This window comes from Xiphophorus maculatus, chromosome 14, assembly GCF_002775205.1.
Source record: "Xiphophorus maculatus strain JP 163 A chromosome 14, X_maculatus-5.0-male, whole genome shotgun sequence".
Classification (NCBI taxonomy): Eukaryota; Metazoa; Chordata; class Actinopteri; order Cyprinodontiformes; family Poeciliidae; genus Xiphophorus; species Xiphophorus maculatus.
In genome coordinates, this window is record NC_036456.1 from 17,650,327 (window position 1) to 17,677,765 (window position 27,439).

Sequence of the window (27,439 nt, forward strand, 5' to 3'; positions counted from 1 at the left end):
GATTGCTGCAAAGTAATCAAATTTTCATCCATTTAGATGGGAAAAATGTTTAACTCTTCACATAATAATATGAATAAGCTTAGGTAGGTATGCCAAGTTATGCTACTTGTCTAAATTCACTAAACAACAGTAATAATGTTATTTTAGCAGCAGTAGCAATAGTTGTTGCTTTTCTGTTTGAATTAAAATGAATTACATAATGTTATGTATATCATATTTTATCTGAAGGCTATCAAACAATCTCCAGTTGACCCAAACCTACATAGTTACCTCTATAAACCAGTTAGTTTGATAAAAAAAAGAAAGTAAAACAGAAGCAATATGCATCCAGTAGCATTTCTAAGCCTATTTTATTGTTTAAATTGTGTTTCATGACTATTATCTTTGGAAGCAGCGTTCGCCTCCTGAGTCACTTAACCCAGTGATGCTATTCTATGAAATCAGTGACAAATAAAGCTTGTTTCTCCCTTAAGCTGGAAAGTAGCAGCAACTGGTAATAACTAGATAAAGTATTTCATTAGCATCCAACACGCTTTTAAGGGAAAATGGAAACAACTGGAAGTAGAGGAGAAAAAAAGGTAGTAGTCGTTTCTTTAGAGGCGGGCCTCGGGGCACTTTGATTTTTCAGACTTTCCTGAATTTTTTTATTTTATTTTGAGTTGTCTTCATTTATAATTTACATGTGTGAACAAATCTAATGAGCATAAAGGGAGAAGCAATCAAAAGGTATAAACAAAACAGGACAAGAAATGAGAATGAGATCATTCAAGTCGACGTTGAGGAGACAGAAACACTATTAAAACGTGACGGGTTTGTACTTTTCCCCGTTGCAGCAGATCAATGCGTTAATTAGCATGCTGCTCTGTCTGCCTGCAGCCGTCACGCACACTAACACACACACAGTCCCTCAACTTTCCCTCTCTGTTGTCCGTAATCATATGCAGCACACGCACTTTGAACTCCCCCTTTCGGACCACTTAGTATCCCTTCCTATTTTCCCCATCAGTCGACGTGCCGCTCTCCGTTATGCCACACAAACACTCCAGGGGCCTCCTCTCATTCGGATGCCACTCTGCTAAAAGAGCTGTGCTAGCAGCATGCAAAACACGCACGCTTTCATGCTCGGGATGATTATGGCTTCCATTTCCAAATAATTTGTATAATATGAATACATGCACATTCACACGCTCTTATATTGACGCAGGAAAGACTTTTCTTTCTTGTCGCAAACTGAAAAACACGCCGCATGCAGATTTAACGCATGCACATCCTCTAGCTAAACAGTTTTACCCAAATTGGAATAATTTCAACTCAAACCCCAGATACTCCTGCCTCTCTGTGCTGGCAGCTCATTAAACTTATCTTCTCTAAACTCCCCCTCAAAAACGACGATCTGGTTGTGTTTGTTCTCACATAGAAAAGGTGAGTTTTGCTCCCCGTCTGTTTTATTGAGACTCTGCTCACAGCTGTTTATCATTGTTGATGCAATCAGCTTGGGAGGTGATTACTAAAACACCGTCAGCCAAGAACAAATCTCTCCAAATGTTCATTCAACTGCAAACAGCTAAAAAAAAACTATAACTTTACATTATTTCAACTGGTCATTTAGAGTAAAAATAAAAAGTATTACATGATATTCTGAAGATCAAATTCTGCATCTTAATGCTTTTTGTATTTTTATTTAAAAGGTACAGTGCACATTATTCAAAATAAATGTATGATTTAGCCCTGGAGGCTAATTTCCATCTGCAGTCGCAGCCGGTAGGTTGATGGTTTAGAACAAGATTAAAACAGGATCTATTGAAGTTGCTATAAATCAGTCCTGTTGCCACGGTTACCTCCAAGTAAACCTGCTGAAATCATTTGTTTGCATTGAAGTGGTTTACAGGTGATAATGTTTCTGCTAGTACAATCGACATAATTAATCAAATCATGAAGAACTGTAAGGACACGAGTTCACCAAAAGGGTTTTCCACTATTAACTGGTTGGGTTTAGATTTATCATGTCATTTTGACCCAGAGTTAAAATTTAGGTCACGTCAGTCTGCAGCCAAGTTGTTGTAGAGGTTAAATAGATATTATTAGGCCTTAATTAGTAAAATGGTAGCAAATTTACTTATTTCATAACTTCATAACCTTCTCTCCTCTGGTCTGTTTAACAGCTCAGCCCTCCAGGACTGTCAGCAGCAGAAACAGCAACTTTATACCTGTTGGGGAAAATATGGACTATATTTGCTTTGCATTGTTCCCACATGATGGCAATGATATAGTAGGATCCAATTAGATTGTTGATGAATATGGGTTGTTGCCATGTTGTTGTACGGAGTTTTAAGATCTTGTTCAATGTGCCCTTTTTTAACTTCGAGCCCTTGCCCCTCCAAAGGTCTCTGCACGGCCCTGAATTTGGAAATATTTACGTTATTTGTGCTTATTTAAATGCGAGTTTTTATTACTCGCTGTATAGGTCATGGACTATAATCTGACATCAATTTAGGTTGAGGCAGCTGTTTAGTACAAGTAAAGTTTTTGACCATTTTTTGATAGAAAATCTGCAATAAACTCCCAATTACGTTAGCACAAAAAAGTGCAGGTATTTGTTGATTTTTGGGTGAATTTCAACTATAATTCTCAAGGAACTGAAGGAACTGATTGACGTAATTTGGCAGTAAACAGATAAAAATGCATTGATTTGATTAATAACATTTAAGCACACTTAGTGTTAGTCTAGAATCTAGAGGGCCACATAAAAACCTGTGGTGGGCTGGATTTGGCCCACGGTCCTCCAGTTTGTGCTAGAGGGTGGATTCCCAAGAGTGATTCATTTTCAATAGACGCACCATTTGTAGAACGTCACAGCAGCGCCGACGAGTTTTAGCAGAAATAAAAGACAAAGGCAAACTGAGAAGAGTGTTCAACATACCATCCATGTCCCTCTGTGTCATTTTACTCTTTTAACTCTGGAAACCCCCCAGCCATGACCACCCCACTCACTGGTCAACTGGAGCTACTCAACTGCAAGAGAAAACAACCCGAACTGTGTAGAAACGAGCCGAGTCAAGCAACACTGCTAGTGCTGGTGCAAAATTAGCCATTAGTGTGATGGTTTATGGTGTTGCTTCTTTTTGCTTGTAGTAGCACAAACATCTCCTGTTCCCACAGAAACCAGTAAACATGGAGGACAGACTGACAGGAAGTACCAGGATTAGACAGCAGAGAACTGAATGAAGCATCCCTCTGACTATTTTGGGCATCTGTCAAAAAGAACTGTCCAAAAATGAAAAGTTGAATGCTAGCATGAGTCTTGTGTCAGGCTGACAGCGAAGCATCTGGACACCCTTCAGGTATTCGGTTGTTTCTGATCCAAGGCTCAGTTTTGGCTAAAAACTCTGCAATACATTAGGGAAAGGGACAAAAGAGTAACTTTCCCCCAACGATCTGTTTTTCCAGCACGCCGGAGCCGAGTGTAACAAAGAAAAGGTCATAATCAAGTGGTTCAGGGTGAAGAAACTCCAGATTTTAACCCCATTAAAAACCCAGTATAAGTTCTGAAAAGCAAGAGAACAAAATGGATAACCTCAATGGTTCCCAATATAGACCCTCAGCTCTTACTAAATGGTCAGTACTGAGCTACCACAGAAACAGAATTTCTTCTCAACTCTTCCTCATGGCTGCCGTATTTAAATCTCAATATTTAAATGCAGCATGTACATCTGATGGGGGAAAAACATGTCACTTGTTTATATTTTCTGGTCTAGCCAACAATCTGTCAGCACAGGAATTGGATGTCATTTTCCAAACACCTGACAGCGGGGAAAAAAGAGCATGATGATGGGGTGGCTACCCCAGACATCTCATTCATATACGATTAATATTTTACAGGTTCTGAAATGGCAAAATGTCAGCCTGAAGACAGAACATATCTTGTTTACTCAATAAAAACAGCAGAACGGTAGTTTCACAGACTGGATTAAGTGTAGAGTGTAATTTACGCTTGGTGATTCCAAATCACATTCATTGTCAGAGTCCTGCCTTGCCTCAGTTTGCATTTGCTTCCAGAGAATCGATTTGAATACAAGTTGAAAATTTGTACCTCCGAGCCCCGCCCTCATCCTCTATTTTCAGCTCTTATTTACTGAGACAGAACCGGCAGAACACGAGCTTCAGCTCAGAGTTGAGACCCGGGTCACGCTTTATGCTGCAACCTGTCGATGTTCAACAAGAGAAAAAAAGACGACGCAGGGATCTTTAAAATTCTATAAAGTTCCCCAGAAACAAGTTTGAACAAGAATATCTGCTGTGCAGGGTCATCCAGCCCATCACATTCATGCTTTCAGCACTGGATCCTTCACAAATCACAGAAACTTTGAGAGACAGAGTCTTATTTCTAGACTCAACGTAGCTTCCAAACTGTTTATGGGATCTGCTCTGCCTCTTTTGGCTCTTTTACATATTTTTACTACTATTGTTGCTTCTTTCTCTTTGTCTTTCCATGGAAAGTGCACCTGGTGCTTTTGAGTTTTTCGTTCTACTGGAAGCAGCCATGAACAGGAGGGATTGCTGCAGTTACCTCATTGCTTATTCACTGTTTGCTTGTACAGAAAGTTTTTTATTAAGATGCTCCTTTTTTAGATAAAGTCATTAACTGAACTCTAAATGAAACTTTCTATATTTATTGTTTATTCTAAAGAAAGTACTCTTGGATTCAGTGATTCCAGTTATGGCCGTGTTTCTTTTCTGGACATTATTGGAGCTATTGCTGCCGTTAACTGCCTATCCCTTCATTTTCATCAGTAGAAAACGTTGCTGATCCAACGATTATGTGATTACTGCTGCCATTTTTCTTTCTATAGAAAGTACACCTAGCCCAGGAATTCAGTGTTTAGCTGAGCTACTTTCAGGTCTAAGTAACTGAGGAAGATATTGACACTCTTACCTGTGCGCTGGTACTGTCCTCTACAGAAAGTACCCCTGGTCAAGTCATTATCTATTCAGCTTTGTTTTTCTTTCTTTAGAAAGTACTGCTTTACCTGTGCTGTCTTGAGCCATGTTTCTTTCCTGGATGAAGGCATCGACGTCAGTGTTGCTCATCTATTTTTTCCAGCAGAAGGTGCTCTTGGTGCGGCTCTACTTTTTACTCTGCATCACTTTCTGTGGTTTCAAGCGCCGGCCCGTTCACCCAGACGGCTGTTCGTACTGAGACAGACTCTGGAGAAGGTTCTCTTCCTCACCTGGAGAATAACTTTTTGACATCTGAGTTCAACTAACCTGATTGCTATAATTTAGATTAAATTGACCTGCATGTAATTGGATCTGTAACCGACTACGTGGTTAGATTGGCCTAACATACAATTATTTTAATCACTAGTGAATTAGTTTGTCTTGTAAAGACATTTCACCATGGCCAAGACAAAAATAACCAGTGCTGCTCCTGATCCTTGGTTCTCTCTACTATAAGGCAGCTAAATATGTACAATTAAAAATAGACACAGGTCTGTTTATTACCTCAGTAAGTAAAAAAAAAATCAAAATAAACAAAATTTTGAACAAATGTAGCTAAGTTTGAGTAAAACATTTTTTATGTACACTTCTTAAACTCATAAATCCTAAAGTGCAAACCTTACATTTCTACCACAGTGCAGACAGTCGGCTAACAAACATCTAAAGTGATCTCAGTTAAATGTAAATATACTCCCTGAAATGCGATAATAAAAACATTCTGCTATTTCTGCACACCGCATCTGTTATTAAGAGTTGAATAGAGGATCTGTCAGGTCATTCTTCTTCTCTCTCGTCTCCTCCTCTGCGTACCCAACTCCATCAGTCATGCCTTAAACCTCCTGACCAGGACACGTAAACAAGAACGACCTGCAAACTGCCTGAGGAGTCAACACACAAACATAACTCAACTACAAATGCACACAGAGACAAGAAGCATCAGAATCAGCTTTTCTGGCCAAGACTGTGTGCAATCGATTACGGTTTCAAGCGCTCTCGCTGCACGGATTTTAAACTATAAAGAATAAAAAGGAAGATTTCAAACATGTGCAGCTATTTCTCTTAACGTGGCAAGTTTTGGTGTTGCAATAACGGTTATTTTTTTCCATAGACAAATAGTTGACAATTCTGGCAGTAAGGTGTTGATCAGAGAGACATTCTGGGGGGAGGAAACTGTCTCTGTGTCACCTGGCTTCTGCAGCACCACCAAAGTGAAGGTAAAAGTCTAAACAGTTTGTGTCCAGAATGTGTGAGGTCTGCAGAGATGTTAGCTGCCCTCTTCCTGACTTTAGACATTTATACGTCCTAGATGGAGAGATCGGCAGCCAAGATATTCTTCTTGGAAATACCTGTTCATTGCAGTCTGGACTTTTTCTGTTTCGTGGATCTGAACATTTATTTTTCTTTAAAGATTTTTTAGGCTGCATTTGTACAGTAAATGGACAGGAAATAGAAAGGACATTCAGACCAAGAATCAAACCCATTAAAACCACATCACTGACTTTAACCTCTGCACCAACTGAGGCGCCCAGCGCTCTGGATCTGAACAAATCTTACAAAAAAGTCATCTAATTTCAAATAGAAAAATAACTCAATAATGGGGGCAAAATATTTAGCAAACTAAAAGAAAATTCTTTGCTAAGGCAGAAGGCACCTCAGACTTTCTAAAAGCTTGGTTTAAAAAAAGAAGATGCAAAACCTTGAATGACACACGGAGAAAAAACAAAATATCAAACAGCGAGAAACAAAATGTTCCAACGCAACTGAAGTAGAAAATGTTTTCCTGTGAACTGATGTGTATCATGTTTCAGGGGAAAGACTTAAGAAACAAGCTCTCAACATCTCCACCCTGAAAGGCAGCAGGTGACCAGTCACAGCAAAGGTGGAGTTATGGCAGGAAGCCGCAGGGCTCCACTCGTGGCTCATTTCCTGCCCGGCTGGTATTTGGTGCAACAAATGGGGCCTGCTGGAAGCAAGCGGCGTTTATGTCACGAGGGCAACAAACTTCAGAAGGAAAGCATATCTTTGTTTACACAAGTTGACACATGCAGAAGAATCAAGTGTTGGATTTTAACATGTGCCAGCAGAGTGAGAATAACTGGGTTGTGATGAGTTTTCCTGGCTTCAGCGTCAGTGAAGTAGATTTTGGGGAAATGTAATTCGACCCTAATTCAAGGCAAAGGTTAAGCTAAAGCTCCAACATGTGAGAAATACAGAGGATATAGACAAAGATTTCCTCAGGGAAGTTCTCTGATTCAAGAACAATATGTGGTTTTTCTTTTGCTCCTTATCCTTGCTGAATCACAGGAGTTTGATTTTCCAGCTTGTGTACATTTTAAGGCCTGGAAGAAGGATGGAGAAGGTTTTTTTGGAGGATTCTGTGGAAGTATGTAGTTCTTGGGACGCTATTAAAGGTTATTCTTCGGGTCTGCAACTTTACCAATCCAAAGAGCCATTTGTGCTTTCAGTCAAGATAAATAAAAGTTGTCTGGAGCTGCAAATGTTACATAATTAGATTTTTGACAAATACAGTAGAAAATTATGGTTTTTTTTTTAAATCCATCATTTAGTTTTACTTTTAGGTTTTAAAATGAAGAAAAACTAAAGTTTTGCAAAACAAAGAATGGAATGTTGTTGGTGAAAAATGTAAAGTACAAAGTTTTGAACCTAACAAAACAGATTTAAACAAATTAGATGTTTTTGCATGATTCTGTTTTGAAAGGTAAATACAACAAATACATTAATTATTTGATGAAAAAAACCAAAGAACGTGACCAAGGCAAGTCTTGTTCATGGACCAGAACTTATTTCTTAAATATGTCCAAAAGTTTCCTCCTTTCCTTGTTTTGAAACAAGCCAGTCAGCTCTGACTGTGACCTTTGCGCTACTGTTCTCATAAATGCATCTTTTCTTCTTCCTCAACATTTCTATTAAACGTCTGTCACACCTAAAGAGACATCTATTCCCATTTGTCTATGTCGCTCCAAGCTGCACTTAAAAACAGACAGAAAGGATAAATGAAAAGCAACAGAGGTCTGTATATTTAATTTTTCTGAGGAATATCACCCCCTCACAAGCGCGCAACATCTGCCCACGCTGGAAAGATAACAGCTTTGTGCATGGCCATTTCATGGTTGCTCCACAAATTAAATCTGGAAACAGTGTTTGACATTTGCCATGAGGCTTTTTTCCCTCTTCCCCATCTCGGCACAATAAAAAAAAAATCTGATCGCAGATCTTTCCGGTAATAACTCCTATCACACCTCCATGACAGAACAATTTTCAGCAGTGGGCAGAAAAATTTCCACCGTAAATAAGACAGTATGGTGACGGTGGGGAGGGAGAAAAACCTCTTTCCAGGCTGACATTTCATACGGCTTGTCTCTGAATTTATCTAAACTCCGTGTGCAGATAAACATTACGACTTATTGGTTTCTGAAATACGTTTTTTAGTAATGCACAGGGATAGAAAAGTGATTTTAAGCTAGAAAACATTCAGATAGTTTTCCACTCATCGTCCCTGATAAAACCAGACAAACCCTTTCAACCATTTTTTCTCTCTGCTGCCTCGGTGTGAGCCGGCGCTGTCCAGGGTGCTGAAGCCGGCGCTGATCATGGTGCTTAACTTGCCAGACATTTCCGACTAAGAGAGGGAAGAAAAACCAAATCCTGCACTTTTATCTCCAGCCCTGTCTCTGGCACAGACGGGATTTACAGCAGGAGACCCGGTTTATAAATCTTAATCCTGGGCAGATACATACATTTTAGAGTCAGTTCTTAGAAATTGGGAATGGATCTCAGCCTGTAAATGTGAAGGTTTAACAAAAAACACATTTACATTAGAATAGTCAGCTTTTTTTTTGGCAATTTTTACCCAGTGAAGGATTTTATAAAGCATATTAAAAGGCATGTAAAAACATTAAATGGAACAAAAGAAATTTACTGATAGATCGAGACGAGCTTCGCTAGAGTTATTATCTCTTGCGAGGTATTTTTACTCAAATAAAATAAACTGGTATTTTGTAAGAATCTCAGAAAAAAATCCAAGATGGCGGCTGAGTAAAATAAAACATGTTTCTACTAAAAGGATTGTCTGAAACAGTAATCGGTGACCCACCAGATGACCCCAATGGACAGAAACTCAGTCGAGTTCAGTGGTACTTCTGCTAAAAACTTGACTTGTCTGTGTGATATGATCAAACTCCTCGTCCATAAAGTTTGTCGCTAGTAAAGCAAAAATGTTTTGCTTTTGTGTCCGTCTTCTCCAGATTGTTCATATTTTTTTGTAAAACTCATCGTCGCTTCTAAAACTTTTCGATGGAGTCAACTGAGAAAGTAAGTAAACTAAGTCAACTGATTTGAGTTTCTATAATCACATTTGTATTTTTCAGGTTTTTCCTCTTTATTCATGTTTATATATCCACCTGAATTAATATTCATTTGTATGTTTTATGGACACTGTAAAACATTTGAGACACTGAAAAAAATAGCCTAAATTTCTAGATTTTTATGTCAGAAATTCCTTACTTTTTCAGACTCTAAATAAGTCCACTCCTAAATAATTTTCCAAAGTATAGAAAGAAAAATTCACTCCAGCACATTTTTCAACAAAGATTACACTTAAAAAGGGAACCAACAAAAAAAACCCCTGACCGACAGGTCGACACAAGGATGATGGACAAACTGAAGGAAGCAGCAATGGATTAGACAGACAGACAGATGGATGGACAAAAATGGACAGCTGGAGGGAAAGACAGACGGAAGCAGGACGGACACACGAAGAGGTTGATGGACAAACATTCGTACGCGCAGATGGGTCAACAGGATGGACAGACAACATTTAGACAGCAGGATAAAAACATAAAGCTGGGAAATACCAACATTTTTTTATCCTTCGGAATGGAAATGTTTTGAGTAAAACATTGGACTCATATATTTTACAGATCATGTACCTACTTGGGATGCAAGCAGAATGTGAAATTCATTAGAGGAAACTTAAAGTTTTAATATATTTTTCATGCCTTTCCAAAAACTTTGAGAATTTGTGTAAAGGAGTTTTAATTTCTCACCAGAGTTGGTGACAGAAAATACACAAATGTAATAATTTTCTGTCATTTTGTGCCCTAACTACAATGGACTCCCTGTTTTTAACTACCTGTGAGTATTTTATTCTCCATCCGAAAAGTATATAACTGGTTAATAGCTTACAATCTAAAAATACCTTAATATATTTTGAACAGCAGAACGGGTTTTGGCACTATGACAGCAGCGAACATCTTCCTACCTCTGAAGTGTTTAGTCAATCAGTGACAAGGAAAATGGATGGGGCTCCTGGATTGGACGCTTTAAAAACACAAGCCAATATTGTTTTAAGTAGTTTTTCCCTATTTATTATAATTTGGAGCTAAATTTCACAGAAAACCCAGGAATATGTTCAATAATCCTGACACATCTGAAGCTGCACAGTCCATGGACAATACTTTAGAAACTGAAACATGTAAAAAATATTTTAATTTCAACCTGATTGCATTCTCGGAGACATTAGAGAGCCTGTTAATTTTAAGGATTAGGCCTACTTTAAATCTGAGACGAGGAGCTTTTGGCCAAAAAATCTACGAAAGAAAACATGAAAAAAGCGGTAAGACTTAGAGGTCTGACTTCAAACTGCTATTAGTTTAATTTGATCTAAACATGAAAAATGAATAATTTTTCCACCTGCTACTTAAGATTAAAGTCAGCAGATAAGCGTCAGGCGATGAGGTTCAGATCAAAGTCATTTCTGAAGGAGGTTCTGTTGGTCCTCTTTTACTCAGGCCAGCGATTCCTGTTGATCTGTTCAACATAATTTCCATGGCAGCGGCTGAAGTGAGGTTCAACATGTCTTTTAGCGAGAGAAATTTCTCGTTGTCCAGGGACAACAGAGGACAAAAAGCACATTTGCCAATGTTACAGAATCTGGCGCAGTTACAGAAATGTTTATTAATGTCCCTGCTAAATAAATCAAAACATTTAAAATTTCAAACGTTTTCTCTTTCAACTTAATTAATTGATTATTAATGAAGCCCGACAAATGATTACAGCAAACCGGATTTGATTCAAGGGCTCTTGAGTTTGAAACATTTCTTCTGCTAATGTCTTCTGTAGCCACCCCCACACCATGATGCTGCCTTCACCATGCTTTATCATGGGGATGAGACGTTTAGACCGTTAAGCAGAATTTCATGGGCGTTTTTCCTCCAACTCCAAATTATACTTCTAAGATCTTTCTCAAAGGTTTTCACAAAAACATGCGGATCTCTGCAGCTCCTCCAGAGTTGACCATGGATATCCTGGTCAGTTTAGGTGGAGGACGCCATCTTGATAGGATTGCATTTGTACAATATAAGACGTGTGAAACACATAAAGCTTGAAATATTATTTTAGAAACTAGCTCTTCTTCTTCACAGCTTTCTCCCTGATCATTATGATGCCGGTTGCTCGCTAACAAACCTCTGAGGTCTTCACAGAAAAGCTGAACGTTTACCACGATTACATTTCTTCACATCTCCGCAATACTTTGTGATGGTCTATCACACAAAACTCCAATAAAATGAGCCGCAGTTTGTGATTGTAAGGTGAGGAAGCGTGAAAATCCTCGATAGGTATTAACACATTGGAGAGGCTGGTTTGTATCCTGCTGCTCCATCACAGAAAGATTAAAAATCGACACCACATGTTATTACCTTACAGCTACTTTAGAAGACAGATAAAGCAGAAATAGATAAAATCCAATTTTCCGTTCCAAGGTAAATTATGAGTCTTCACCGCATTCAGGGTAAAACTGGTACAAAGTTCAATTCAGCATGTTTCCATTTACCATCACCATAAAGGCCTAACTCTCAATATGGCTCTGTCAAAGTAATGCATCACGTCTAAAGGGCTTCCTGTGCTCTCCATAGTGAGAGGGTGATTCATCCGCGTTCCTGTACCAATGAATATTGAGCAAAGAAATCCTATTTAAAAACCCAAATGGAAATGTTGACTCAACGAGCGCACCATATTTAATCCATCCTCCCCAAATATGGCTCAGGAAGACGGCTTTAAAGCTAAAACTGCCGACTTTCAGAGAAACTGGAGCCCAGGACACCCGATGACTAAGAGTCGCCTCCTCTGCACAGTGTGTACTATAACTGTCTGGGTTTTCTCACAGAACATCATGCATTATTTATGGGAATATGTTTATAGCGCTGTGATTGTATCCGACTTGCGAGTCGGTAATTAGTTTTACACATTTAGGTCTTTAATGATCTTTGATTTGGACTCCTGCGTCTCCTCCCTGAACAGCGCCTGCAGCTCGTTGGGAGAGCTGGCAGCAGCTACTCCAGAAGTTAGCAGTTTTTCTGGAAGCCTCGTCAGCAAGTGGAGCAGAGGTGAACCGCGGCCATGCCAACTCAGACGCGCCAGTAAGCCGAGCCAAAGGGCCCACTCTGGCACTGACTAACCCACTCCTGCATGCAATCACTTAAACATGCAAGTTGGAACAGACATTTTTAGACTAATGTAAATAAAACTTGCTTATGGACACTGTAATCCAATCACAATTTGATTTTAATATCAATCTGTTAAAACTCAGAAGTATTCAGAGGCTAAAGATTCAGAGTGTTTCCAGATTTACAGGATTTATTTAGATGATTTTGTCTTAAGGCATTCTGAAGGATTTTCTGAGATTGAACTTTGGCTGCGTTTTCCGACATTTTTAGATGAAGGTTGTTCCAGTTGTCAGCTCTTTCCTAACAATTTGGCAAAGAACGGCAGACAACTATCCCATTTCCCAACAGCAGTGTTGTACAAAACAAGTGATGGAAACGAGTCAAGAGATTTTACCTTTTTTGTTACATTTATGCACTAAGCATCAATCAGACATTAAAATAGTTTCTACTAAAACTTTCCTTCTGCTATTTTTATCATTTAAAACCAATTCCTGAGTAAGTGCAAGCTTTTCTGACTAATTGGAGAATAGAGTAAAGCAGCACACTCTCTATCCTACAGTATATATTGCTGCCTACTGCTGGTCAGCTGGACATCTTTGAGCAAAAACAGTGGTGGAAAGTAATTGTAATATTTTAGTATAAAGCTATACAGTGGAGCCCTGATATTGTTATTAGGAGGTTAGTGACCACATCCAACCACAAATAGTTAAAATCTGTGCTCTAAAAACACATTTACATAGTTCAGCATCACTAAATATTCCTTAATACGCATTAATACAGCGGAAACCATCTGAACACCACAGCTGAAGCTAACAATTAGTCTACCTGTAGCCAATCTTGGGATTACATGCAACGAACACCAAGGAAAATGAATTGTGATCTTTGGTATTTCAGTTTTTCAGTTGCATTTACTTTTGAAAAATTCAAGATGTAATTTATATGTAATTAAAAGAAAACAATAATTTAGAGTTGCATTCCTAAAAGAAACTCATTGAATGCTGAGATAGGAATAGTTGGGGGTCTGCTGTACTGTGAAAATCTCATACTTGGCCTAAAAATGGATCTCCAACTATTTCTGCACTCTGATTTAATAAAATCTTCGTCTTAAAGTGGAGGAGTTCAAGTATCTCGGGATCTTGTTCACGAATGGGGGAAGAAGGGAGCGGGAGGTCGACCGGCGGATTGGTGCAGCGTCTGCCGTTAAGCGGGCGCTGTACCGGTCCGACGTGGTGAAGAGAGAGCTGAGCCAAAAAGCGAAGCTCTCAATTTACCGGTCGATCTACGTTCCCACCCTCATCTATGGTCATGAGCTTTGGGTCATGACCGAAAGAACGAGATCGCGGATACAAGCGGCCGAAATGGGTTTTCTCCGTAGGGTGGCTGGGCTCTCCTTTAGAGATAGGGTGAGAAGCTCAGTCATCCGGGAGGGACTCAGAGTAGAGCCGCTGCTCCTTCACATCGAGAGGAGCCAGTTGAGGAGCATCTGGTCAGGATGCCTCCTGGACGCCTCCCTGGTGAGGTGTTCCGGGCACGTCCCACCGGGAGGAGGCCCCGGGGAAGACCCAGGACACACTGGAGGGACTATGTCTCTCGGCTGGCCTGGGAACGCCTCGGGATTCCCCCGGAGGAGCTGGAAGAAGTGGCCGGGGAGAGGGAAGTCTGGGCCTCCCTTCTGAAGCTGCTACCCCCGCAACCCGACTCCGGATAAGCGGAAGAAAATGGATGGATGGATGGATGGATGGATGGATGGATGGATGGATGGATGGATGGATGGATGGATGGATGGATGGATGGATGGATGGATTCATCTTAAAATCCTGAACCTAGTTTTCAGTCCAATGCAAGTCTAACCTGCAAAAAAAATTTCTTCACATAATAGTTTGGTAAACACCTGTTCTTGCACGTTACAACACAAAACAAAAATGTTTCATTTCTGGCCTGAACAGAGAAAACCCGAACACATGCAGCGTTTGACCGTTTAGAATGAAAACATGGTATTTTTCACTTTACAGTCCCTTCATACTGATGTTTCAAACTCTAGTGAAGCTCACTACAAACTAGACCAGTGACACTATTTTGACCCAGTGGTGTTACCATAGCACCTGTAACACACCTTGAGTTTTTAAATATCAAGTCAGCTGTGAGCTAATGCTAATCTTCAGCACAGATGTTAGCATTAAGCTAGCAGCCTTGGGGCTAACTTCTTGTAGCGTTATATAAAAGTTACTAGTTTTATTGTGAGGTTGTGAGAATCTACTGGAGTGTGTGGATGTGCATTCATACATGTTTAATGAGCAGACAATTTGCCCCATTAGCAGGAAAACTATATATTCCAGCACCTATTATAGAAACACTGTCCAAAAAAACAACATAGTTCTTCATTGATTTGTTATTTTCCAGTAATTAGGCGGGTGTAAATTAGTTGTTCTCTTTTAGGCACGCATCCCTGCTTTTCCACCACTGAACTAATGCCAAGAAACCAAGGCATATTTTGGGGAGAGCAAACTAAATCCAATTTGAAGCCTTTTTATTTTCCACCTCTCAAATCCGTATTTTGACATTTAACAGTTTTTTTCTAACAGCACATTAAATTTCTGTGCATGGACATTTGCGCTGCACCCCATAAGCAAAGCTAATAGCTCATTCGTGTTTATTTCTATTTCCATTTGTACATTTGGCCACATAATGCATTTAACAACCCACTTTTGGATAAATTCAGCTTGCATTTGCTGATTATGCACCAAACGGCAGGTCCCTGAAGTGAACTCAATTTGATGTCTGACTCTGTCGAGGTTTTAGACATAAAGCCATACCGACAAATGAGGCCATGCATGTTTTGTTCCTACTTCATTTGCTGAGGCTCATGACTGGTACAGCCAGCAGTAACTGGGAATTCATTTGGTGACACTATTACTAATGCAAGGGAAATGAATAAAAGCACAATGACATGAAAATGGTTCCAAGAGCAAAATTACAAGGCAGTGTGTTGTGTGGCTGTTGCGCACATATGTGGCTGTGTGAGTGTGTCCTCGTCTCTCATTATCCCTCTATTGAGACAAATAGCGGGGAGGAGGTCTACCCTTCGATTCAATCCTCCCCATCATTTACCCCTCGCAACACAGCCGGGCGAGTGTCTGACTGTGGGTGTGTGTCCCAGTAATCCAGTCTTGTGTGAGATGTACGTCTGAAAGTGGGGCGTTTCTGCTCCAATCCTCGTTTATGTGAAGCAAAAATGTGTTTTCTGAAATCACGTATAGTGTGGGTTATTATATGCTGCTGACAGTGTATGTTCTGTGATTTTTATTACTTTGTCTTGGGGTTGCTATTTTCTATAGGTATTACATGTTTTAGTTCAATTCAAATATACATTTTTGATATTACATTAAAATGAAATACAACTCATTATTCAAGATTCCTTAGAGTTGATGTAGATGGTAATGGCTGCGGACAGAAAGGATTTCCTGTAGCAGTCTGTCTTACAGCAGGACCGAAGGAGCCTCTGACTGAAGACATCCTCTCGTGAAGAAGATGCTCAGGTTTGTCTGTAATGTTTTTAATTTTGCAAAGAATGTTCTATAGAACAGAACCAGATTTCTTCATCGCCTTTTTAAGTGAACAGTTCACAACAGAACATTTGAAGCATCTCCCTGCAAACACTGGAGAGCTTTCTCTAGCACAGTCTGCTTTGTCCCTTCTTGTCGATGCTTCACTGTTATGTCTCCAACAGACTGTAGTACAGGGAAAACACCAAATTATTTATAGTACATATACCATTTATTTACACTCCTTCACCAGCTCCACTTCTTCTCAAATGATGGAAACAGAGTCCGACTTACTCCTGTGTTTCTTGAACTCTACAATCATCTCCTTTCTTTTGTCTAAATTTAAGATAAGATGATTGTTCCCACACTATGTCGGGAGACAGTTTCCTTTTCTAAAGTTGACAAACATACACACACATACTGTATATATATAAAGCAGTATACCAGTGGAAAGCTGCCAAAGTCCTGACTTGGCCATTAGTGGGCCACACAAAAGTTATCCAAGATGAAAGTAGTAATTGCATCGCCTGCAGCTCTAATATGAGTGTCACGTGATGATGATTTATTTGTCAAGTGAGCTGGAAGTTGGGATAAGTGTCAGACTAGACAAACCGGCACCCTACTGAGGAACCTTACGCTGAGTTTGCATGGGCAAAAAAAACCTGCGACTGATAAAATCACTGATCCAACTGTCACCAAAGTAGTTGTAGGCCAGCACAGCAGTAGAGAACTGAACTATAAAGTCTTTTCTACACATCACTCTCACGCTACCTTCAAGTAATTTTCCTCTACAAAGTTGCTTCAAGAAAAGACTCCTCAAATGGTTGAAGAAGTGATATATGTCATTCATTTGGCTCTGACACAAGGGGAAAAAGGAGCTGCTGCTGCACCTAAATGTCACTGATAAAAGCACAGCAGGTGTGTAAAGAGAAAGCTGTTACTGATTTAATCAGTACAAACATTTTGTACTGATAGAAGGTTAAGTAAAGAGTATAAACCATGGAAAAACGAAGCATTTTGAATCTTCATGCTTTTCCATAACACAGACAATCACCTTAATAGTCCACCTCCAAAACCTCAAGCTCCCAGTTATTTTAAGTATTTTGTTATGTTCCTGGAAGCAAAGGTTAATTTGGTTCATAATCCTCCACCAATTATCGCTTCATATACTATATGTTGAACATTTTGTATCAAAGTTGTGCCTCCAAAACATCAGATAAATGTTTTCTAAAATGTCTAGTCTCCTTTGAAAAACAGCAACTGTCAGATATTAATTATTTATGTTGGCACAGTCACGATTTGTAGCATTTCTGGCACTGAAAATGATATAAATATGCCCTTTAAATTTGTGTTTTTGCACACTGAAACCTACGATTACTCAGCCTGACATGTTTGTGGTCGCCATATTTAGCCAACATTTCTCAAACTTCTGACTCATACCAACAGAAATGTCCACACTTCATTTCGAAGAGGCTAACACCGGGTCGTTCAGTTTAGCAACGGACATTTCATGGCATTTTTCAATCTCCACCAAAATGCAGAAAGCTTAAGGTATCATCTTTAAAATAACAAAATAAAAATAACCCATATTCTTTATGCATAACTGCAGAAGCCATGTTTCAATAGATTTAGACACTCAGTTGGATCTGCCACCTTATTTTGAGATTAGGACCCTGTCGGGGTCACACCATCTGCTGCAGGACTCTTTGCTCTCGTTAAAGATTTGCAGAGCTCCATGTGTGCATGTTTCAGGCTTTCGCTGTACAAAGGAATAATTTTAGGACTGACTTAGCACTTTAATGCTGCTGCATCCTGCATTAACTGTTGCAAAGGCTTTAAATCTTCATTTTAGAGAGAAAATATGGAAAATCTCAGCCACCTAAACAGAGAGACATCTTATTTTTCCCCTCACACGTGTTTGTGTAAACTTCTCAGTGCAAAACGTTATACTTTCAGTCAAAAACAGTCATGCATTAGAAAGGATATTTCCACAGCCAGACGTACATTTTAAGTCAAAGACCCATCAGTGGTAAATAACTTTATGAAAGGGCTGAGAGGGGATGAGGGTTTTGGGGAAGTTTCTGCTGATCCAATTGGCTGCTTGATATTTTTCAGAGGATGTGAAAGAGACGACAGATTACTGTTTCTGATTGTGGTCAGGTCGAACTGTACAAGGTGGTGGAGCAGCAATGTTCTGAACCAATTTAAAAACCACTACAACTCTGCTTTAATGTTGTTTGTGCTAATCATCTTTGAATATAGGCATCGCAAAACACATTCATCACGGGTGAATGGGTTGAAATGTTGCGTCCGCAAAAACAAAAACACCAATTACTCTTGTACTATAATGAAAAGTAAGCTCAAATGGTGGACTGTAGAGGAATTTAAACTGGGAGAACAACAAAACATTAAATAAATTTGCATTTATTTAATGTTTCTTGTGCAGTTCTTCAAAAACCAAGCTGCTTACAGTATGTAGATTATGCCTCCCAAGTCTAGAATGCGATTAAACGTGAAATCAGACCAAGGAGACCATTATTCCCAGATTGTTTCAAAGAGGAGGGTCGTGCCTCCTTTAATGAATGTTTTAACTGATTTTATAAATGCAGTTTATTCAACATGAGTAGTTGGGTTTTAAGGTTGTCTACAAACCAAAATACCATCTTTCCCCTGCCCTCAAATGAGGGATATTATGTGACTTATGTTTTAATGTTTCTCCCTTGCTGCTTTGATTTTTTCATGCAACTTCAAGGAGTCCTTTAAACTCTAGAGTCTGCCTAATTCAGATTTAGCCTAAAAACTAAAACTCCTGAGGATCAGAAGTTTTTGTTTTTCACTTAAATAAGAGTAGTGTGCCTTTAAAAATTAATAGCCATCAAAAATACATATTTTTATATTTCTTTGGAATAAAAAGACCCCACTGTTGTGCAGAGTTCTGAGATTAAATCAACTCTTCAGAAATTGTGACAGTTTTACCATTTATAAATTTTGGTGACGGATCAGTTACAACTCATCCTTGAACGCCCTCAATAAGCCTTACTGCTTCACATTTCTATTGAAAAAAATAATGCAACTATGATAACGTTGACTTTTCTAAAATAGACTCTCTTTTCATACAATCAGGCTTGTAAGGGCTGAAACTTTGGAAGAGACTTTTGCAAGTGATGCTTGTAAATGATTTGAGTTATGTTTGTTCTGCTCTTAAGTCATCAGTTCTCCTTTCTCTGAGGGAGTCGGCTGAAGATCAGCACCTCCTATTTGACCAAAGCTCCTCATTAAATAAAGTTGCGGTTCAGAGCTGAGAAAGCACCATGAAGGAGCCAATGAGTGTTAGAAGGAGAAGGAGGTTCTTAAAGACACAGAGGCCCAATTTCATGGCCTCAAATTGTCATGTTTGATATGTACTGCATTTTCAAAACAATTGAAGGTAACTTGGTTACTTGATTGTGCTGGAAAATACAAAATACAAACTGCTGAAGAGTTTTAACTATTTCTACCCTGAAATGTCTGATTTGGCTCTGCAGTGAAATTTAGGGAAGCTGGAAAAACTACGCCACCATGGTTTCTTGAAAACGGTTCCAACAGTTGAGGAAAACCTACAGAGCAGTAAAAACTGTTTACCTCCCTGTGGTTTACAAACTCCACTCTTGTTTCTGAGTAAATCCACGAAGTCCCAGCTTAGCAACATAACTTTCTTGGAGAGATCCACCGATGAGCAACATAAATACTCGTCACTGACACGTTCCTGGTTGATTGACACAACCAGAGAGCTCACCATTCCATCAATTTAGGCAGAAGTACATTGATCAGCTGTGTTCTGGGTCAGCAGGCCGACTCCCCAGCTCACTTTGCAGGCTAATTTGGCCAGAATGAAGTCGAACAGGTCTGTCCTCCTCCTGATTAAGTGCGGCTTCACTTTAAAGATCCTGCCAGTCTCATTGCTCGGCTGTCACTGCTACAGAGAAAACATCCCCCACTCCTCCTGTGTGCTTTACTTTAACTGGATTTATCTGTGGGTCAGAAGCAGGACAGGAAGTCTCTGAACTTCTCCCTCAAGATTTCCAGTAAGAAAAAGTTTCAGCCGACCAACTGTGGGTCGCCCTGAATAAGCTCACATCTTCATCAATCATCCATCAAGAGGGAGGTCACTTTTTTCCTTCCTTCTCCAAGGTCATCTACTGACAGCAACATAACTAAAACTTTAACTGTGAATCAACAAAGGAAGAAAACAGAGCGCTGTAAACAACATGCGACTGGATGAAATTATCTATCAAACGTCTCCTTGGTTGACCTTGCTTTGAAGGAGAGTAAAAATACGTTGATTGAAGTGAAGAAAAAATAATGGCGGCAAAGATGGAGACGAAAATATCTGATCAGAGAAACCAGGAGTATAAACATCCATGTCAATGCTTTAGAACGTTACTGTAGAGCTAAATTCAAATTAAAAAGTGAAACATTACATTAAATGTTTACATAGTGACATATTTTAAGCCTTTCAGTTTATTTACATCTGTTGAAAAATCTTTCTTCAGAAACTTATGATGCAACATCAACCTCATAAAAATATATTTGTTTTTATTTATGTCAACCAATTAAATGCATTTCTATCATCATGTGGCTGTGCTGATGTGATCAGGAAGCTCAGGTTGTTTTAATAATGGCCTTTAGATCATCTGCATTGTTGGTTATCAAGTCTCAGGACAGTTCAAGTCATTAGGTCTCTGGTACTTTTGGGCTTTTCAAAGTGTGTGGCATGACCCCCATGTGCAACTTGACGGGAAAAAAACAGAAAAATGAACTGCGGACAATTTCAACAAACCTTTGCCAAAGACAAAATGTATTTTTTCTACCCAGCGCTACTTTGAGTAAGGTGATAAGAGTCTGGTCTGAGAAATATAAGAATAAAAGCACGAGGAAGTATGAGCCTCTGAAACAGGCGTAGGTTTCAAATCTCCTCTTGGATATTTTTGCTTATTATTAAGCAAAATAAGTCCTGTGAGTAAATATTTTTGCCCATTTCTCCATAACAACTGGAGCTTTCGATATCTAGCAGGTATTTTCACAATTTACCGTCTATTAAAAGAGTGTTTCATCAGATTAAACCGAAGAAAAACATGCTCCCTGCAGCAGCGGGAGTTAAATTACCGTAATAACCCGATACTGGCTGGAAAGCCATTGGAATTTTTCAGATGGCGCCAAGTGTGGTGAAATTACGGTACTTCAAATGTGGCTTGTAAAACAGGTTCATCGCTGACACTTTTGGTCAAGAAGGTTTAAAGTTTGGATTCTCGTGGGATGGATCTGAAGATGCTCCACTACCAAACTGCTGTCTGCCAACAGGTGCTAGCTAACGACGCTATGCTACCATATTGACTCTGACATCATACTGAGACCAAACATTCAAGGTGGATGATGAAGTCTTTGGACTTTTTCCTTTTTTTTTTGACAGGAGGCTAAATGAGCTGCAATCACAGCAGAAAGCAGTTCACATTTTTAGCCAACTGAACACACAACTCTGGGAAAAAAAATAAGAGACCGCTGTACTGAACCCCATTGAAAATCTTCTGGTTATTCCATCAAGAATTGATTTCTGAACTCTTCCTGAGTTAAAAAGGGTTGAAGTAACATAATTTAACTGGAGTGAAAATACTAAATTCGTGCTTGGAATTTTGGAGACATGTCAGTAGATCATAGAACAAAAGAACAATGTTCATTTTACTCAAACATATACCTATGAAAAGTGAAATCAGAGAAACTGATCATTTTAAGTGGTCTCTTAATTTTTGCAGAGCTGTATGTGGTGCTTTGTGTAGCTAAAGAAAATCAACCCCACAAGATCAGAAACAGAAAAAAACATTACAGAAATATTAGCAATAATGTAGTCGTTTGTTTCAGATATCTCCTACACTTTAAAACCCCTGCTGTAAAATACTCTGCATGGCAAACATATTTTTATCCTACTCTTTCCTTCCACTAAACTTTCATCATTACATCCAAACAACTCGTTAAGTAAATGACCTCCTGTCGCATATCCTCTTTGTGAAGGTTGTCGACGACTGGAAAAGAGTCAAGTCAGCAGTTTTCCACTATAGTGGTGAAGGTCAACAGAGGTAAACAGGGGGTGGTCATGAGAAAAAAGGAAACCTTAGTGAAAACGGAGCTGCATCCAGTGCAACCAAATCTCCACTAATGACAGTTTCCCCTCCCGTTAATTTCTCTCTGATGTTTCATCACCGCTCTGATGTCGTCAGCACACCAAACTCCACGTGTGAATGGTGGAAATGACTTAATTCCAACATCCGACAGCGCTGATGTTATAGGTTCTGCTTCAGTAATGTGACACGGCAACACACCAGCAACCAGAAACGCTTCCCATTAAATGGCCATTTCCAGCAGCTATCGACATGGTGGGGAAAATCAACCACCGTTTGAAGTGCTATCGCCTGCGCTTTTTCGCCCATCGCCTTCCTATCACTCCATCCTTTGCTTCACCAACCTTCCTCCTTTTTCCCCCCCCACTTATCTTCCTCATGGCCTGTAGGGATGCTTGGCCTCTCTTCTCTACCTCTGCCCTCACAAGTTGGCACTTATGCGTTCGCTTCCCTAATCGTCCTCTGCTCACACTCGCATCCTGGTCTGACCCAAGCTTGCTTAAGGCACTTTAGCTTCCTGTCGTCATACCAGCTGACTCTTTAATTCTTCTCATCTCTGCTCTCCATCAGCGGCAGAAGGAAGGCTGCCGCTTCGTAGTGCAACAACACTCTTTATAAGACGTAAAAAAAAATGTTTTATTTTTATCAGTGGTCGCATGCAGCTTTTATGCAAGGGCGAGCTGCAATCATTTATGCATTGAATGATAAGGCCTTCAGCCCTGTGTGTGGTTTAAACATTTATATTGCTTCCTTCACACAGCAGCCTGCATGTTGGTGAAAGTTAAACTCTGCCATATCTGAACTTATCGCTTCAGGTCTTTTAATTATTTAAACAACTACTTGTTTCTCTTTCTGGAAGCAATTAAGGGTTAATTATGCATGCATTTCTCAACGGGACTGCCCAAAACTGCATCGTTATCCCTATTTGTATAATTAACTGCCTGAATTTACCTCCGGCTGAAGTCGAGATCAGAATACTTGGCACCTCTAAATTGAACGGACTGAATTTAGCTATAGAGAGATGTAAAAACATATGATTTTCTTTTATAATCAGGATATTTTAGTGACAAGAGTAGGGAAGGAACCAATTATTAACAACCAAAAACACTGCCTGACCAAAAAACAAAAGGTCACACAATCTAATACTTTGTCAATTTTTGTTCACAATATCCATTGTGGCTTCTAATTTGTCTCAAGATTTATTTCCATCTAGTCTTGCATAAAATTTTCACCAAAATCTTGTAGGGCTGGACAATATAGCCAAAAAATAAACAATAGAAGTGTTTCATATTACTCAATATTGATAATTATTGATTAGATTTTTGTTTTAAATATCTCAAAATACAGCCAAACTGATAGCGTGACATTTTCTCTTTTATCCACACATTTCACTCCTCGCCAATTTTTCATTTTTAAGCAGCTATGAGGCAAAGTGGTGAAACCTTAAGCTGCTGCTGCGCCAGTTACTCAGCGGGTTGTTGCTAGGTAACCACAACTTACTAAACAGTCTGTTGCTAGGTAACCAAAGAGTGACAGAATTAGTTGTTGCCACCAACCTGGCTTAGATGGCCAAGAGGTTGAGCAGTTAAAGCCTTACCTCTGCCTACATCCCCCAGAATGCTGTGCGGTTCTGGATCGGAACTCAGTGAAGTTACAGATATCTATTTATATTGATTACGCGTCTCTCACCACATTTACATTGTTGCTGATTTATTGTCTAGATCTAAGATCTTGTATTGATGACGGGAGAGACAGACGGCTGTGCAAAGACGTCTCCAACAAATCAAAAAACTTCCCAATGAGGTCTGAACTCTGGAGGTTGATCCATGTGTGAAAATAATGCCTAATGCTCTAATTAGGAATGCACAATATTATCGGCATGGTATCGTACCGGCCGATATTAGCTGTAAAATGTAATATCGGAGTTTGACCATTCTGTCAAAATAACTCACCGATATGAAAGGCGTTTTTATTTGACAAACCAGTGACAATGATGCCTGCAGCACAGCACAATGTCAAATCTGCACTGTTTGAGTGTTGTCATTGTATTAGAGAGCAAGTATTGAGTAAATTTGACATTAAACATAATAGTTGAAAGTGTTGCATCATTGTCAGCCTCCTTTTTAGCTTTTTCTTTTGGTAGCAGGCTAAACTGACAAAGATAATGCAGTATTTTAATTCACAGTAGAGAAGGACAGTTTCAGTAAGTAGGTAAAGGAGAAAAAACATCAGTATTGGTATCGGTCATCGAACAAATGGGTTTTAGTATATCGGCATATCAGATATCAACCAAAAATCCAATATCATGCATCCCTAGCTCTAGTGAACCAGTCTTTCACAATTTTAGCCCAATGATTGTGATTATCATCCTGGAGTAACCCCAAGTCATCAGGGAAGAAATAATCCATTGATTGAATAACCTGGTCATTTTAATGACCTCAAAGGTCAAAGTTCATAATGTTGCTGAACTTCGACCTGACAAACTGCAATAACCAGATCATAACACTGCTCCCACATTAGACACCGGGTGCATCATCTGCCTCTCTTCTGCCCCTGATGCTCCCATCATCCTGGAAGAGAGTCAATCTGGACTCATCTGATCACATGACCTTTTTCCGTCACTCTGAAGTCCAGTCTTTATGCTCTCTTGTGAATTGTAGCCTTTTTCTCCAGTTAGCGTCAATGATTAGTGGTTTTCTTAAGGCTTCCACAAACGCAGGATGCATCTTTCCACATCGTTGCTTAATGAGAAGCTAATCATTGCATTATCTTGACAGCTGGAAGACAGTAGTCAATGCAGTAATTATCCAATAGGAAGCTTAAACCTGTTTGCTCGGCTAAATTCAAAGGGCGACCTTTTTTTGGACCATATTATATTTTGTGGAATGACAGCAGAGGAACTTTCTGGAAGGTGTCAGGATCTCTCATGGGGAACGTTTTGCTGACTAGCAGGATGCTTGTTTTCTCTAGGACCAAAACTCATATGAGCAGAAGATAATGGATGTTATGGAGCATTAAAAAAATCTCATTAAAACTAATCACAATGGCTCTGAATCAAAAACAGTAAAACACCTCAGTCCTGCAACGCACTGCTGCATTATTCATGTGTAAATAAAAAACAAGATCAATTCAGGACGCAGCAATCAGATAAAGCTGACAACATAAAAGTATTGATTGAGGGAAAATATGAAGAACAAAGATACTGTATATCACCTGTCAATAACAGAGGAGCAAAATAAGACAAATTCTCACAAACTTTCTAAGATATGTGTCTCAGGCTTTAGAGTGAAAAAGTTCTGGGACAAAAGAGCCACTGAAGCTCAGGAAGTGAAGTAGATCTTCATCCTGCAGGGCCCCTGGTGGGGAAGTTATTTAATCTATCAAAAGGAACAAATTAAATCAGCAGATTACCATTTGAAATTTAAATGTGCTGCAAAGAGTTGAGAAGCCTTGGTTTGAAGTGAAGGTCTTGAATCTTTTCAGCAGGATTAGGACCCATAGCTCAAAAGAATGATAAAAATTTACCAGATCAAAAGTGAAACAAAACCTTTCAGCACCAAAGCAGCTATGCTCACTTCAATCCATTCAACTGAAAATACAAGGTTTCCAAAGAGTTTTCATATCAATATTTTATGCTTTTGGAAGTTTTACAATTTGTAGTCCATTAAAGAGCTTTTTTTGTGGATCAATGTGAATTCATACCAGACTTTTCTGCATTTACTAGACTTTAAAAGTTGTAAAAAGCTGGCAAGAGAGAACATGAGGTGATCCACCTGGTAGTTTCTATGCCAGCATAAAAAGGTTTGTTTGCAACATTTATAGGAAGTTAGTGAAGATCTCATGAGGTAAATAGTAAATTTATTCAATTAGGTTTTTTTCTGAACCAATACACATTCAAAGATCCTCAGTTCAACCAATATTAGCTTAGCTTTTAGCTATAGCTTTTCGCTATAGAGGAAAGGAGACCCATTTTGTCAGAGGAAATTTTTTTACTTCATTTCAGACATGTTCGAGTTGTTCCCATGATAATACTGAACACATTTGTTTATTTTTTATTATTACTATGCGTTTCAAACACTCAAGTCTAGCATGAGTTCGAACAGTAAATACTTTTGCTCCAAAACTCCTTCAAGCACCAATGAGATTGGAAGCCAATCAAGTCAAATCCCTTTTAGGGGATTTTTGATTTTGCTCAGTCAATAGAATAATTAAGATGACAACTATCCTCAAATTCTTCAACTTAGGATGCAACCAGGTGATCCAACAGGACAACAAACAGAAACACTTCATAGGTGGTTCTGGATAAGATAGGGTAGTATTAAGAGAGATGCTTCAAAGAACCGTCTGTACCAGGAACCCGACCGAATTAATGAACTCATGCTTCCATGAAATGAGACAAGAATGAGGATAGAAGCTGGTTGGCAACTGGATGAAGTCTGTTATTGACATGAAACTTGGTAAAGGACATGCAACTAAATATTAGTGGGGATGTATGAGCCACAATTATGACCACGACTGAATAAAAAAGAATCCACAATAAACCTTTCATACAATAGATTCCTGTTATTCAAGGCAGTTAGAGACAAAAAAGCATGGGTTTCCTTTATCACCGCTCTTGGGGGTTCAGCCAATCAGCTCCAAAGAAAAAAAAAAGGCACAACATGATTGGCTGCTTTGCAAACGTCAGCCAGTATCATGTCAAGCAGCATTGCACCTAGTGAATTCCTGAGCTGAATTTTCTTTCAAATAAGAATTTTCTTTAGAAAAATCTCACAATAGGCAAATCTTCTGCAAATAATCAAGATTATTCAAATACATGAATCTGCAAACAGGAACAGGTCCACTGTATCCAATTCATGTTTTTCTTTTAAATCAGTAAAGTTTTTTATTTTCATACTGATTCATTTCAGCCGTTCATAATGTTCCGACCAAAACTGTCATTCTGCCTGTTGACACCTAAATCTTTAGATGTTTCATCTTTATATTTTTTTTGTCTAAAACCATAAAAAGTTGTCATGTAAAATTTTTAAATGCACGCTGAAGCTTGTAATTAATGTAAATCGTTTCTCCAGTAAAAAGTCGCAATTTTTCCTTCTTTGTGTTACTTTTACATTCCTGCAACGTTTCTGTGCCTCACACGACGTTGAGCTCAAATCTTACGTTAAAGGCAAAATGTTAATCTTATTTTCCGCTAACACTTCTTAATTTTCACTTTTATTAATCTAAAGCAACAAAATTATTGTAATTGTGGAATAAATTATCCCAGTAATGTAATTTGCTC

At 39.1% G+C, this 27,439-nt stretch overlaps 1 protein-coding gene across 1 annotated transcript in view; it reads right to left on the reverse strand.

The window, feature by feature from the left end:
* The window catches only part of pc (pyruvate carboxylase), a 371,443-nt gene that overhangs the window by 89,932 nt on the left and 254,072 nt on the right, over nucleotides 1–27,439 (reverse strand). The window lies entirely within an intron of this gene.